Source organism: Mus musculus, chromosome X (assembly GCF_000001635.26).
Source record: "Mus musculus strain C57BL/6J chromosome X, GRCm38.p6 C57BL/6J".
In the NCBI taxonomy this organism is placed as follows: domain Eukaryota; kingdom Metazoa; phylum Chordata; class Mammalia; order Rodentia; family Muridae; genus Mus; species Mus musculus.
The window spans coordinates 152,565,014-152,579,224 of record NC_000086.7 but is presented as its reverse complement, the minus strand read 5'-3'; the positions used below and the strand labels follow the sequence as shown (position 1 = coordinate 152,579,224).

Below are 14,211 nucleotides of genomic sequence, written 5' to 3'. Positions count from 1 at the left end.
TTTAAAGAAAATGAAGGCACATCATACCCAAACTTATGGGACACAATGAAAGCAGTGGTAAGAAGAAAACTCATAGCTCTAAGTGCCTCCAAAAAGAAACTGGAGAGAGCTTACACTAACAGCTTGACAGTACACCTGAAAGCTCTAGAACAAAAAGAAGCAAATACACCCAAGAGGAGTAGATGGCAGGAAATGATCAAACCCAGGTCTGAAATTAACCAAATAGAAACAAAAAGAACTATACAAAGAATCAACAAAACCAGGAGCTTGTTCTTTGAGAAAATCAACAAGATAGATAAACCCTTAGCCAGACTAACCAGAGGACACAGAGACAGCATCCAAATTAATAAAATCAGAAATGAAAAGGGAAACATAACAATGAAATATATCTTAAAATAATTATTCTGTCTGTTGAATAGTATCAGTTGAAAATATTAAAATCATGTTCTACAAAATAAGAAAGAAAGTCCTTTGCAAGTTAAGATGATGATCATAACTATATGTTTATGGTAATGACTAAAACAGGAACTAGATGATTAAAATATGTCTACATTCTACTGTGATATAAAACCTAAGACTTTTCAGGAAGGTATGATAGTAAACAGACCCACAGGTCAATATGTAAAATCCAAACACTTGCCTAGTCTTCATGTAAATTTATTATAGAAAAATGTACTATTTCATTTAGTAAAAGAAGATGTATTTAAGTAAGTAACATTGGAAAAATTCCTTTTGGAAAAGGGTAGTTTCCTATATAAATGTTATAGTAAATTGAAATATAAACATATAAAACATTAGATAATGAAATAATGTGTATTGGAGAATAATTTTCTTTTTTGGAGAGTAATTTTCTAATCTTGGAATACGAAATTTCTTTATAATTATGACACAGAAAATAAATGCTAAGGGAATAAAGCTGACAACCAACAAATGAGCAAATTTTCAAAAATAATAAAAGAAATCAAATGAACAATAACCAATTTCAAATGGGTCAATATCTCCAGATACCATGGAAATGCAAATTAAAAGTGCTCTAAGATGCCACCTCAGAATGGATGTCATCGGCATATCTGAGGGCAAGTGTTAAAGAGGGTGTAGAGAGAAAGGTACACTTGCTCACTCTTTGTGAGGGTGCAAATTAATACAGCCATTGTGGAACTATGTTTATATATTTCTAAAGAAATTAAAGATAGAATGACCATGTGACCACACTGTTTAATGTTTTCACATATACCCAGAAAACTCCACACCATATCATAGAGATATATGTACCTTGTCCCACATTTATTTACTATAGAAAAATACTAGAATCAGCCTAGATGTTCATCAACAGGTGAATTGATATGAAAAAGCACATATGAGTACTGGTGAGCACGGAGAAAAAGTAAGCTTTACAAATTTGCAGGAAAGTGGACAGTTTCAGAATGTATGACATTCAATGTTTTCCATCATGTTTGGAATCTAAACACATTCAGAATGTATAATATTAAATGTTCTCCTTTGTGTGTGGGACCTAGATGCATTTAAAATTTATAATATTGAACGTTCTCCATTGTGTGTGGGATCTAGCTGATAGCTTGTATTTGTGTGTAAATAAGTGTACAAGTGAATGCAGAATAGCATGATGAGAGAGAACAAGAAAGGCAAATACAAGGGAATGAGGAAGTACTGGATACAGGTTACAGATACAAGTTATGAAAGGATATAAAACTAATTGTTTTTCTAGATCTAATTCTGTTGTGGAATTTGGGGAGGGGGGATGTTGTTGATTAAAATTGAATGTGAAGCTCCAGATTGTCCACTCCAGATTCCAATTATAAAGGTATAGAACTTCATTGAGTTGCACATGCTTTGGATCCAGTTAATATTAAGATATGATATGTTATTTGCAAGTTTTTATAATAAATTTTATTTGTCACACACACACACACACACACACACACAAGGATTATTTGAATAACTCACTGAAAGAAATACAGGAAAACACAAGTAAACAGGTGAAAGTATTGAATAAAGCAATCCATGACCTTAAAGTGGAAGCAGAAACAATAAAGAAAACACAAATGGATGCAAACCTGGAAATGGAAAACTTAGGAAAGTGGACAGGAATTACAGATATAAGTATCACCAACAGAATACAAGATATAGAAGAGAGAAAATCAGGTGTAGAAGATACCGTAGAAGAGATTGACACAACTGTCAAAGAAAATTCAAAATGTAAAAAACTCCTAACCTAAGCCATCCAAAAAAAATTCAGGACACAATGAAAATACAAAATCTAAGAATAATCACAATAGAGGAGAATGAAGATTCCCAGCTCAAAGGACCTGAAAATGTCTTCAACAAAATCATAGAAGAAAACTTCCCCAACCTAAAGAAAGAGATGGCCATAAAGGTACAAGAAGCCTATAGAATATCAAATAAATGGGATCAGAAAAGAAAATCCTCTTGTCACATAATAATCAAAACACTAAATGCACAGAACAAAGAAAGAATATTAAAATCTGCAAGGGAAAGGGGACAAGTTACATACAAAGGTAGACCTATAAGATTTACACCAGACTTCTCAATGGAGACTATGAAAACCAGAAGAGCCTTGTCGTAGGTCATGCAGACTCTAAGAGAACACAAATGCCAGCCCAGGCTACTATACCCAGCAAAACTCTCAATCAACATAGATGGAGAAACCAAAATATTCCAGGACAAAACCATATTCAAACAGTATCTATCTACCAATCCTGCCCAACAGAGGATCCTAGAAGGAAAACTCCAACACAAGGAAGGTACTTGCACCAAAGAAAGGACAAGATATTAAGCATCTCACAACAGAGCCAAAAGGAGAGAACCACAAGCACATACAGCCACCTATAAAACAAACATATAAGGAACCAACAGTCATCTCTCTTTAATATCTCTGAATATTAATGGACTCAACTCACCTATAAAAAGACATAAGCTAACAGACTGGATATGCAAACAAGATCCAGCATTTTGCTACATACAAGAAACACACTTCAATAACAAAGACAGGCACTATCTTAGAGTAAAAGGATGGAAAAAGGTCTTCCAAGCAAATGGTCCCAGGAAACAAGCAGGAGTTGTCATCCTAATAGCCAATAAAATAGATTTTCAATCAAAAGTTATCAAGTGTGATAAAGAAGGACACTTCGTATTTATCAAGGGGAAAATCCACCAAGAGAAAGTCTCAATTCTGAACATCTATGCCCCAAATGCAAGAGCACCCACATTCATAAAAGAAACTTCACTAAAGCTCAAAACACACATTGAACCACAAGCAATAATAGTGGAGAGACTTCAACACCCCACTTTCACCAATGGACAGGTCATTGAAACAAACTAAACAGAGACACAGAGAAACTAAGAGGGGTTATGATCCAAATGGATTTAACAGATATCTACAGAACATTTCACCCTAAAACAAAAGAATACACCTTCTTCTTAGCACCTCATGGTACCTTATCCAAATTTGACCATATAATTGGTCACAAAACAACCCTCAACCAATACAAGAAGATTGAAATAATGCCATGCATCTCATCAGATCACCATGGCCTAAGGCTGGTCTTCAAGAACAGCAAAAACTACAGAAAGCCCATATACATGTGGAAACTGAACAACTTCTTAGTCAATGATAACTTGGTCAGGGAAGAAATAAAGAAAGCAACTAAATACTTCCTGGAATTTAATGAAAATGTTGACACATTACCCAAATTTATGGGACACAATGAAAACAATGCTAAGAGGAAAATTCATAGCACTAAGTGCCCTAGTAAAGAAACTGGAGAGATCCTACAATAACAACTTAACAGCTTATCTGAGAGCTCTAGAACAAACAGAAGCAAACTTACCCAAGAGGAGTAGAAGGCAGGAAATAGTCAAACTCAGGACTGAACTCAACCAAATCGAAACAAAGAGAACAATACAAAGAGTCAACAAAACCAGAAGCTGGTTCTTTGAGAGAATCAACAAGATAGATAATCCCCTAGCCAAATGAAATAAAGGGCCCAGAGGCAGTATCCAATTTAATATCAGAAATGAAAAGGGAGACATAACAACAGAAACAGAGGAAATTCAAAAAATAATCAGATCCTACAATAAAAGCCTATAGTCAACACAACTGGAAAATCTAGATGAAATGTATGGTTTTCTAGATAGATGCCACATACCAAAGTTAAATCAAGAGCAGGTAAACTATCGAAACAGGCCCATATCACACAAGGAACTTGAAGAAGTCATTAAAAACCTCACAACCAAAAAATCCCCAGGGCCAGAGTGGTTTAGTGCAGAATTCTACCAGACCTTCAAAGAAGACCTGATACCAATTTTCCTCAAACTATTCCATGAAATGTAAAGGGAAGGAACACTACCTAACTCATTCTACAAAGCCACAATTACTCTGATACCTAAACCACACAAGGACCCAACCAAAAAAGAGAACTTCAGAACAATCTCGCTTATGAATATCAATGCAAAAATACTCAATAAAATTCTTGCAAACTGAATCCAAGAACACATTAAAACCATCATTCACCACGATCAAGTAGGCTTCATCCCAGAGATGCAAGGTTGATTTAATATACAAAAATCCATTAACGTAATCCACTATATAAACAAACTCAAAGAAAAAAAAACACATGATCATCTCCTTAGATGCAGAAAAAGCATATGACAAAATACAACACCCCTTCACGTTAAAAGTACTGGAGTGAACAGGAATTCAAGTCCCATACCGAAACACAATAAAAGCAATTTACTGCAAACCAACAGCCAATATCAAATTAAATGGAAACATACTTGAAGTAACCCACTGAAATCGGGAACAAGACAAAGATGCCCACTCTCCCCATATCTATTAAATATAGTACTCAAAGTGCTAACTAGACAAAAATAAAAAAGAGATCAAGGGGATACAAATTGGTAAAGAAGAAATAAAGGTATCACTACTTGCAGATGATATGATAGCATACAAAAGCTACCACAAAAATTCTACCAGAGAACTTCTCCAGCTGATAAACAACTTCAGCAAGTGGCCAGATATAAAATTAACTCAAATGAATCAGTAGCCTTCTTTTATAAAAATGATAAACAGGCTGAGAAAGATATTAGAGAAACAACTCCCTTCACAATAACCACAAATAGTATAAAATATCTTGGGGTAACTCTAACCAAACAAGTGAAAGACCTGTATGACAATAACTTAAGTCTCTCAAGAAAGAAATTGAAGAAGATCTCAGAAAATGGAGAGATCTCCCATGCTCATGGATTTGCAGAATTAACAAAGTAAAAATGGCCATCCTACCAAAGGCAATCTGTAGATTTAATGCAATCCCCTTCAAAATTCCAACATAATACTTCAAACACATGGAAAGAGCAATTCTCAAATTCATCTGTAAAGGCAGAAAACCTAGAATAGTGAAAACAATTCTTAACAATAAAAGAACAGTTGGATAAATCAAGCTTTACTACAGAGCAATAGTGATGAAAACTGCATGGTATTGGTACAGAGACAGACATGTTGATCAATGGAATGGAATTGAAGACCCAGAAATAAAACCACATGTGAGGAGCCGCCCTCACATTTGCCATTATAAGATGGCACTGACAGCTGTGTTCTAAGTGGTAAACATAGTCTGCACACATGCAGGGGCAGTTTTCCCACCATGTGTTCTGCCTTTCCCGTGATGACAACTGGGCCGATGGGCTGCAGCCAATCAGGGAGTAATACATCCTAGGTGGAGGATAATTCTCCTTAAAAAGGGATGGGGTTTCGCCACTTGTTTGCTTGCTCTCTTGCACTCTGGCTCCTGAAGATGTAAGCAATAAAGCTTTGCCGCAGAAGATTCTGGTTTGCTGTGTTCTTCCTGGCCGGTCGTGAGAACGCGTCTAATAACAATTGGTGCTGAGACCCGGGACGGGACGAGAAATTCCGGGACGAGAAAAAAAACTCGGGACTGGCGCAAGGAAGATCCCTCATTCCAGAACCAGAACTGCGGGTCGCGGTAATAAAGGTTCCCGTAAAGCAGACTGTTAAGAAGGATTCAACTGTATGAATTCAGAACTTTTCAGCTGGGGAACGAGAGTACCAGTGAGTATAGCTTTACGAGGTAAGCCTGGCCTTGAACTTTCTAAGGAAATTCAAGACAGTCTATCAGAAGTAAAGTGGAAAATGTTTGGCCTTGAATTTTTTCTAGTGTTAGAAGCCCTTTTGTTCCTTTTCACATGTTATCAAGTGGTTAAGGCAGGGCGGATTCTGGACGAAATTCAAGACAATCTATCAGAAGTAAAGCGGGGAGAGAGAGTAGGAGCAAAGAGGAAACATGGTGCACAAAATAAGTATACAGGCCTTTCCAAGGGTCTTGAACCCGAGGAAAAGTTAAGGTTAGGTAGGAATACCTGGAGAGAGATTGGAAGGAAAGAGGAGAAAAAACAAAAGAAGAAAGATCAATTAGCGGAGGTTTCTAGGAGAAGGAGCCTATACCCATCACTAGATGAGTTTAAGGAGCTAGTTCTTAGTAGCTCTGAATCAGATAAAAAATTTAGCTTCTCTGAAGAAACAGACTTGGAGGAGGAAACAGCTCATTATGAGAAAAAAGGGTACCAGCCAGGTAAAGTGCTAGCTAATCAGTTAAGGAAGCCAAAAGCGGCTGGCAAAGGCCAGCTTGCTGCTTGGCCTCTTGGCAGTCGGCTTCAAGGTCATAGTGCACCTCCACCCTATGCTGAGCCCCCGCCCTGCGTAGTGCATCAGCCCTGCGCAGAGAGGCAATGGACAGAGAGGCAATGCACAGACTCGTTTATTCCAAAGGAGGAACAAAGGAAAATACAACAGGCATTTCCGGTCTTTGAAGGAGCCGAGGGTGGGCGTGTCCACGCTCCGGTAGCGTATATACAGATTAAAGAGCTTGCCGAGTCGGTCCGTAACTATGGAGTCAGTGCTAATTTCACTATAGCACAAGTGGAAAGGCTTGCGAATCACGCTATGACTCCTGGTGATTGGCAAACGGTTGTAAAAGCCGCTCTCCCTAGTATGGGCAAATATATGGAATGGAGAGCGCTTTGGCACGAAACTGCACAAGCGCAGGCCCGAGCAAACGCAGCTGCTTTGACTCCAGAGCAGAGAGATTGGACTTTTGACTTGTTAACGGGTCAGGGAGCTTATTCTGCTGATCAAACAAACTACCATTGGGGAGCTTATGCCCAAGTTTCTTCCACGGCTATTAGGGCCTGGAAGGCGCTCTCTCGAGCAGGTGAAACCACTGGTCAGTTAACAAAGATAATCCAGGGACCTCAGGAATCCTTCTCAGATTTTGTGGCCAGAATGACAGAGGCAGCAGAGCGTATTTTTGGAGAGTCAGAGCAAGCTGCGCCTCTGATAGAACAGCTAATCTATGAGCAAGCCACAAAGGAGTGCCGAGCGGCCATAGCCCCAAGAAAGAACAAAGGTTTACAAGACTGGCTCAGGGTCTGTCGAGAGCTTGGGGGACCTCTCACCAATGCAGGCTTAGCGGCTGCCATCCTTCAATCCCAAAAATGCTCCATGGGCAGAAATGATCGGAGGACATGTTTTAACTGCAGGAAGCCTGGGCATCTTAAGAAAGATTGCAGAGCTCCAGATAAAAAGCGGGGAACTCTCACTCTTTGCTCTAAGTGTGGCAAGGGTTATCATAGAGCCGACCAGTGTCGCTCTGTGAGGGATATAAAGGGCAGACTCCTTCCTCCGCAGTCAGAGAGGCGACCCAGGAAGACCCACAAGGGTAGACCTGCATGCCGCCTCCGACTTCCTATTAATGCCTCAAATGAGTATTCAGCCGGTGCCAGTGGAGCCTATACCATCCTTGCCCCCTGGAACCATGGGCCTTATTCTCGGCCGGGGTTCACTCACCTTGCAGGGCTTAGTAGTCCACCCTGGAGTTATGGATTGTCAACATTCCCCTGAAATACAGGTCCTGTGCTCAAGCCCTAAAGGCGTTTTTTCTATTAGTAAAGGAGATAGGATAGCTCAGCTGCTGCTCCTCCCTGATAATACCAGGGAGAAATCTGCAGGACCTGAGATAAAGAAAATGGGCTCCTCAGGAAATGATTCTGCCTATTTGGTTGTATCTTTAAATGATAGACCTAAGCTCCGCCTTAAGATCAACGGAAAAGAGTTTGAAGGCATCCTTGATACCGGAGCAGATAAAAGTATAATTTCTACACATTGGTGGCCCAAAGCATGGCCCACCACAGAGTCATCTCATTCATTACAGGGCCTAGGATATCAATCATGTCCCACTATAAGCTCCATTGCCTTGACGTGGGAATCCTCTGAAGGGCAGCAAGGGAAATTCATACCTTATGTGCTCCCACTCCCGGTTAACCTCTGGGGAAGGGATATTATGCAGCATTTGGGCCTTATTTTGTCCAATGAAAACGCCCCATCGGGAGGGTATTCAGCTAAAGCAAAAAATATCATGGCAAAGATGGGTTATAAAGAAGGAAAAGGGTTAGGACATCAAGAACAGGGAAGGATAGAGCCTATCTTACCTAATGGAAACCAAGACAGACAGGGTCTGGGTTTTCCATAGCGGCCATTGGGGCAGCACGACCCATACCATGGAAAACAGGGGACCCAGTGTGGGTTCCTCAATGGCACCTATCCTCTGAAAAACTAGAAGCTGTGATTCAACTGGTAGAGGAACAATTAAAATTAGGCCATATTGAACCCTCTACCTCACCTTGGAATACTCCAATTTTTGTAATTAAGAAAAAGTCAGGAAAGTGGAGACTGCTCCATGACCTCAGAGCCATTAATGAGCAAATGAACTTATTTGGCCCAGTACAGAGAGGTCTCATGCTGGTTAATCAACTCATAGATCTTGTCCAGATACAACTAGATGTATTATGACAAATAACTCAGCAGGGATGTGAACAAAAGTTTCCGAGATTGTGTGTTACTTCCATTCAGTATGAGAAATTTACTAGGGCAGCTAATTTGTTAAAAGGTCTTTCTCAGTATATGTTACAGAATTGGATGGCTGAATTTGAACAGACCCTTCGGGAATTGAGACTTGCCATCATTCAGGTCAACTCCAAGCGCTTGGACCTGTCCCTGATCAAAGGATTACCCAATTGGATCTCCTCAGCATTTTCCTTCTTTAAAGAATGGATGGGGGTGGGATTATGTGGAGATACACTTTGCTGTGGATTAGTGTTGCTTCTTTGGTTGGTCTGTAAGCTTAAGGCCCAAACTAGGAGAGACAAGGTGGTTATTGCCCAGGCGCTTGCAGCTCTAGAACATGGTGCTCCCCCTGATATATGGTTATCTATGCTTAGGCAATAGGTCGCTGGCCACTCAGCTCTTATATTCCCATGAGGCTAGTCTCATTGCACGGGATAGAGTGAGTGTGCTTCAGCAGCCCGAGAGAGTTGCAAGGCTAAGCACTGCAGTAGAAAGGCTCTGCGGCACATATGAGCCTATTCTAGGGAGACATGTCATCTTTCAAGAAGGTTGAGTGTTCAAGTGTCCTTCCCCCAGGAAAAACAACACGGGACCAGACCAGGACCCCTCTGGGTGATGAGCCTGGGAGGAGGTTATGTGTACGGCTCCTTTACCTGCACACTGGGGATTTGACCTCTATCTCCACTCTCATTAATATGGGTGGCCTATTGCTCTTATTAAAAGAAAAGGGGGATCTGTGAGGAGCCGCCCTCACATTTGCCATTATAAGATGGCACTGACAGCTGTGTTCTAAGTGGTAAACATAGTCTGCACACATGCAGGGGCAGTTTTCCCACCATGTGTTCTGCCTTTCCCGTGATGACAACTGGGCCGATGGGCTGCAGCCAATCAGGGAGTAATACATCCTAGGTGGAGGATAATTCTCCTTAAAAAGGGATGGGGTTTCGCCACTTGTTTGCTTGCTCTCTTGCACTCTGGCTCCTGAAGATGTAAGCAATAAAGCTTTGCCGCAGAAGATTCTGGTTTGCTGTGTTCTTCCTGGCCGGTCGTGAGAACGCGTCTAATAACAACCACACACTTATGGACACTTGATCTTTGACAAATAATCCAAAAATATACAATGGAAAAAAGAAAGCATCTTCAATAAATGGTGCTGGTCTAACTGGCTGTCTGTATGTAGAATAATTAATATAGACCCATATTTGTCACCTGGCACAAAGCTCAAGTCCAAGTAGATCAAGGACCTCAACATAAAAGGAGATAAACTATCTCTAGTAGAAGAGAAAGTGGTAAAGAGCCTTGAACTCATTGAAACAGGGGGAAATTTCCTAAATAGAACTCCAGTAGCTCATGCTCTAAGATCAAGAATTGATAAATGGGACCTCATGAAAGTGAAAACCTTCTGTAAGGCAAAGGACATACTCAATAAGACAAATTGGCAACCTACAGATTGGGAAAAAAAAAACTTCATTAACCACACATCCAATAGAGGGATAATATCCAAAATATATAAAGAACTCAAAAAACTAATCACCAAAAAACCAAACAACCCAATTTAAAAAATGGGGTATAGAACTAAAGTGAGATTTCACAACTGGGGAATCTCAAATGGCTGAGAAGCACCTAAAGAAATGCTCAAAATCCTTAGTGATCAGAGAAATGCAAATCAAAATGACCCTGAGATTCCACCTTTCACCAATCCAAATGGCTAAGATCAAAACCACAGGTGACAACACATGTTGGAGAGGATGTAGAGAAAGAGGAACACTCCTCCATTGCTGGTGGGACTGCAAACTGGTACAACCACTCTGGAAATCAATCTGGAAGTTCCTCAGAAAATTGGAAATAGATCTACCTGAAGACCCAGTTATACCACTCTTGGAAATATACCCTATAGATGCCACACCACACCACAGGGGCGCATGTTCCCACTATGTTCAAAGCGGCCTTATTTGTGATAGCCAGAAGCTGGAAACAACCCAGATGTCACACAACAGAAGAATGGATACAGAAAATGTGGTCCATTTACCCAATGGAATACTACTCAGCTATTAAGAATGAGAACATCCTGAGTTTTGCAGACAAATGGATGGAACTAGAAAATATCATCGTAAGTGAGGTAACTCAGACCCAAAAGGACATGCATGGTATGTACTCACTAATAAGTGGGTATTTGCCAAAAAAGTGCAGAATTCCCAAGATACAGTCCACAGAACTCAAAAAGGTCAACAAGTTGAAGTCCTCAAGTAAGGACGCCTCAGTCCCACTTGGGAGAGAGAAGAAAGCAATCACAAGTGGGGAGGGAGGAAGGGACCTGGGAGGCAAAGTGGATGGGGGTAGGAATGAGAGGGGAGGGGAACCTGATCTGGTATTGGGTAAGGGTAAAGGACTGAAGCCCTGAGCAACCTTGGTAGATAGAAAGTTGGGGGGGGGACCATCCAGAATGTACCAGAGAACTGGGAGGTGAGAGATTCTCAGGACTCAAAGGGGGGGGGGCCTTAGATGAAATGCCTGACAGTATGGAGAGGGAACTTATAGATCCTACTTCCAGCTGGAAGACAGGGCATCAAATGAGGGAGAAGGGGGCCATCTCACAGTCACAACTCTGACCCATAATTGTTCTTGTCTGAAATACAGGGATGGAAAAAGAGAGGAGCCTGAGGAAAAGAAGGTCCAGCAACAGGCCCAAAGTGGGATCCAGCTCAAGGGGAGGTCCCAAGGCCTCACACTATTATTGAGGCTATGGTGAGCTCACAAAAAGGGACCTAGCATGACCACACTCCAGAAGACCCAACAAGCAGCTGAAAGAGTCAGATGCAGATATTTGCACCCAAACAATGGACAAAAGCAGCTGACCCCTGTTGTTGAACTAGGGAAGGCTGAAAGAAGCTGAGGAGAAGGGCAAAACTGTAGGAGGACCAGCAGTCTCAATTAATCTGCATCCCTGAGATCTCTCAAATACTGGACCACCAAACAGGCAGCATACACCAGCTGATATGAGGCCCCCAACACACATACAGTAGAGGACTGCTGGGTCTGTGTACATTCAGAGATGATGCACCTAACCCTCAGGAGACTGGAGGCCACAGAGAGTTTAGAGGTCAGGTGTGGTGGGGGTGGGGGCATCCATGTGGAGACAGAGAGGTGGGGAGGAGGTATGGGATGTGGAACAGTCAAAGGATGGACAGGGGGAGGAATGAAATATGGTGTAAAAAATTAATTAATTAATTAATTAATTAATTAATTAAAAGAACTCACACTACCTAAGTTTAAAACTGAACCTCCAAATTGATTTTAATATACCAAGGGCTATTGTGAGGAGGAAGTGAGGTAAAAAGACATGGAATATAACAAGTTCATAAGTATTAATTTTGATACCTATGTGATGAGATTCAGACTTGTTTGTCAGAATCAGCAGTATAAAAAAATGAATGATATATTATCCCTTTCTAATTACTTTTTGTATTATTTATCCAGAGAATAATTATCTTAAGTGCAGTCAACCAAGAGGTCATGTGTTTATGTACAGGCACCACATGCCATAACTACCAAGTGAATATAAAATGAAATAATAAAATTTGCCTCCATGTGGTGAAGAAAAGTAGTACATAATTTTTTGTATCTACAGAATACTGCTATTAGTTGGACTTCCAAATTTGAGTCTCTAGCACTCTGTAATCCAGACAAGGTTTAACCCTACATCTTGCATGCCTTCATTAAAGGACTTAAACACACAATCCAGGAATTCCTTATGCAAATTTATACATTTTTAATTGGTTGCACATATTAACATTATAAGATTCTTTTCTAAGAAACATTACATAATAAATGGATGCTGTTAAAAACGTTCTGATTAGTTAAAATTAGCAATTATTAACAGATACATACAAAATAGCCTGTTCAGAATGGAGCGTGGGCACCAGTCTTCCCACAGGATCTTCAAGGAGGGGTAGGGGTAAATAAAACACAAGACTCTTCAAAAATCAGATAAGTAGATACATATGAACTGTAAACTGTTTCTTCAGTCTCCAGTGGACAAAACAGTAATGTTTCCATGCCCACTGCACCTCAGAGTGCCCAGGGTCTCCATCATATGCCATAAAGAGGATTCATGGTGAGCAGCTCGCTCTCTCTCTCTCTCTCTCTCTCTCTCTCTCTCTCTCTCCTCTCTCCTCTCTCTCCTCTCCTTTCTCTCTCTCTCCTCTCTCTCTCCTCTCTCTCCTTTCTCTCTCCTTTCTCTCTCTCTCTCTCTCTCTCCTTTCTCTCTCTCTCTCTCTCTCTCTCTCTCTCTCTCTCTCTCTCTCTCTCTCTCTCTGTGTGTGTTAGATAACTGTGTTTGGCAGAGTTTCTTTTGGCAGCTGTTGTTCTGTTTGGAGGAGGAGGAATGCAGATTGAAGGCCTAGGCATGTGTTCTTGGTCTGTAAAGAACTTTATGCTCTGTGCTCACTGCCCCTTCAATAACTTCAGCTCTTCAGAGGCTTTGGCTTGGTCATTCTTGTCCAGCGTGATGGATTCAGGGAATTCATGGTACAGCTCCACTTCTGATTCCTGCTTAAGGGTATTCTGAGCAATTGTCTGAAAGGCCTGCTCCACATTGGCACCGATCTTGAAGTACTGAATGTTGTTTGCTTGTTTTTGTAGCACCAAACCTGTGTGCTCTCTTTGTGGTCACTTGCCTTGTCTTTGAGGCCAATCTTGTTTCCAAACACAACAAAAGGGAAGTTCTTGGGATCCCAGGGGCTAGCCTGAATAAGAAGTTTGTCTCTCTAGCTGTCAAGGGTTGTGAATGTGTTGGAGGCAGTCACATCAAACACCAGAATGCAATCTGAACCTCTGTAGAAGGCCACACCAAGAAATTGGAACCATTTTTGACCAGATGTGTCCCAGATATGCATGGTAAAAATTCTGTAATCCACCATCACGTCCTTGGTGAGAAAGTATGTGGCTTTGTACTGGCTACTGAGCTTATGCACATGCTGGTTCCTGAGATATGCCTTTCCAATACCATAATCTCCCAGAATCATGCCCTTCAGCAGCACTTTCTTCCTACAGGTCATCCTTTAAGTGTGCGGTCCACAACAGCAAGCAGAGACACAGAAGTCCAACTCCAGTTCCAGTGAGCTCCTTGGAGCTTCCCAGTCCCAACAACAATAGACAATGCCACTCCATCAGGCTTTATCATTAGTCTTTTAATTATCTGGGAGTTTAAGTGTATTAGGGACTTCAAGGAAACTAAATGATTAGGGTCCTTACCA

At 40.9% G+C, this 14,211-nt stretch overlaps 1 pseudogene; it reads right to left on the bottom strand.

The window, feature by feature from the left end:
• Gm8475 (predicted gene 8475) lies at positions 13,424-14,013 on the bottom strand (annotated as a pseudogene).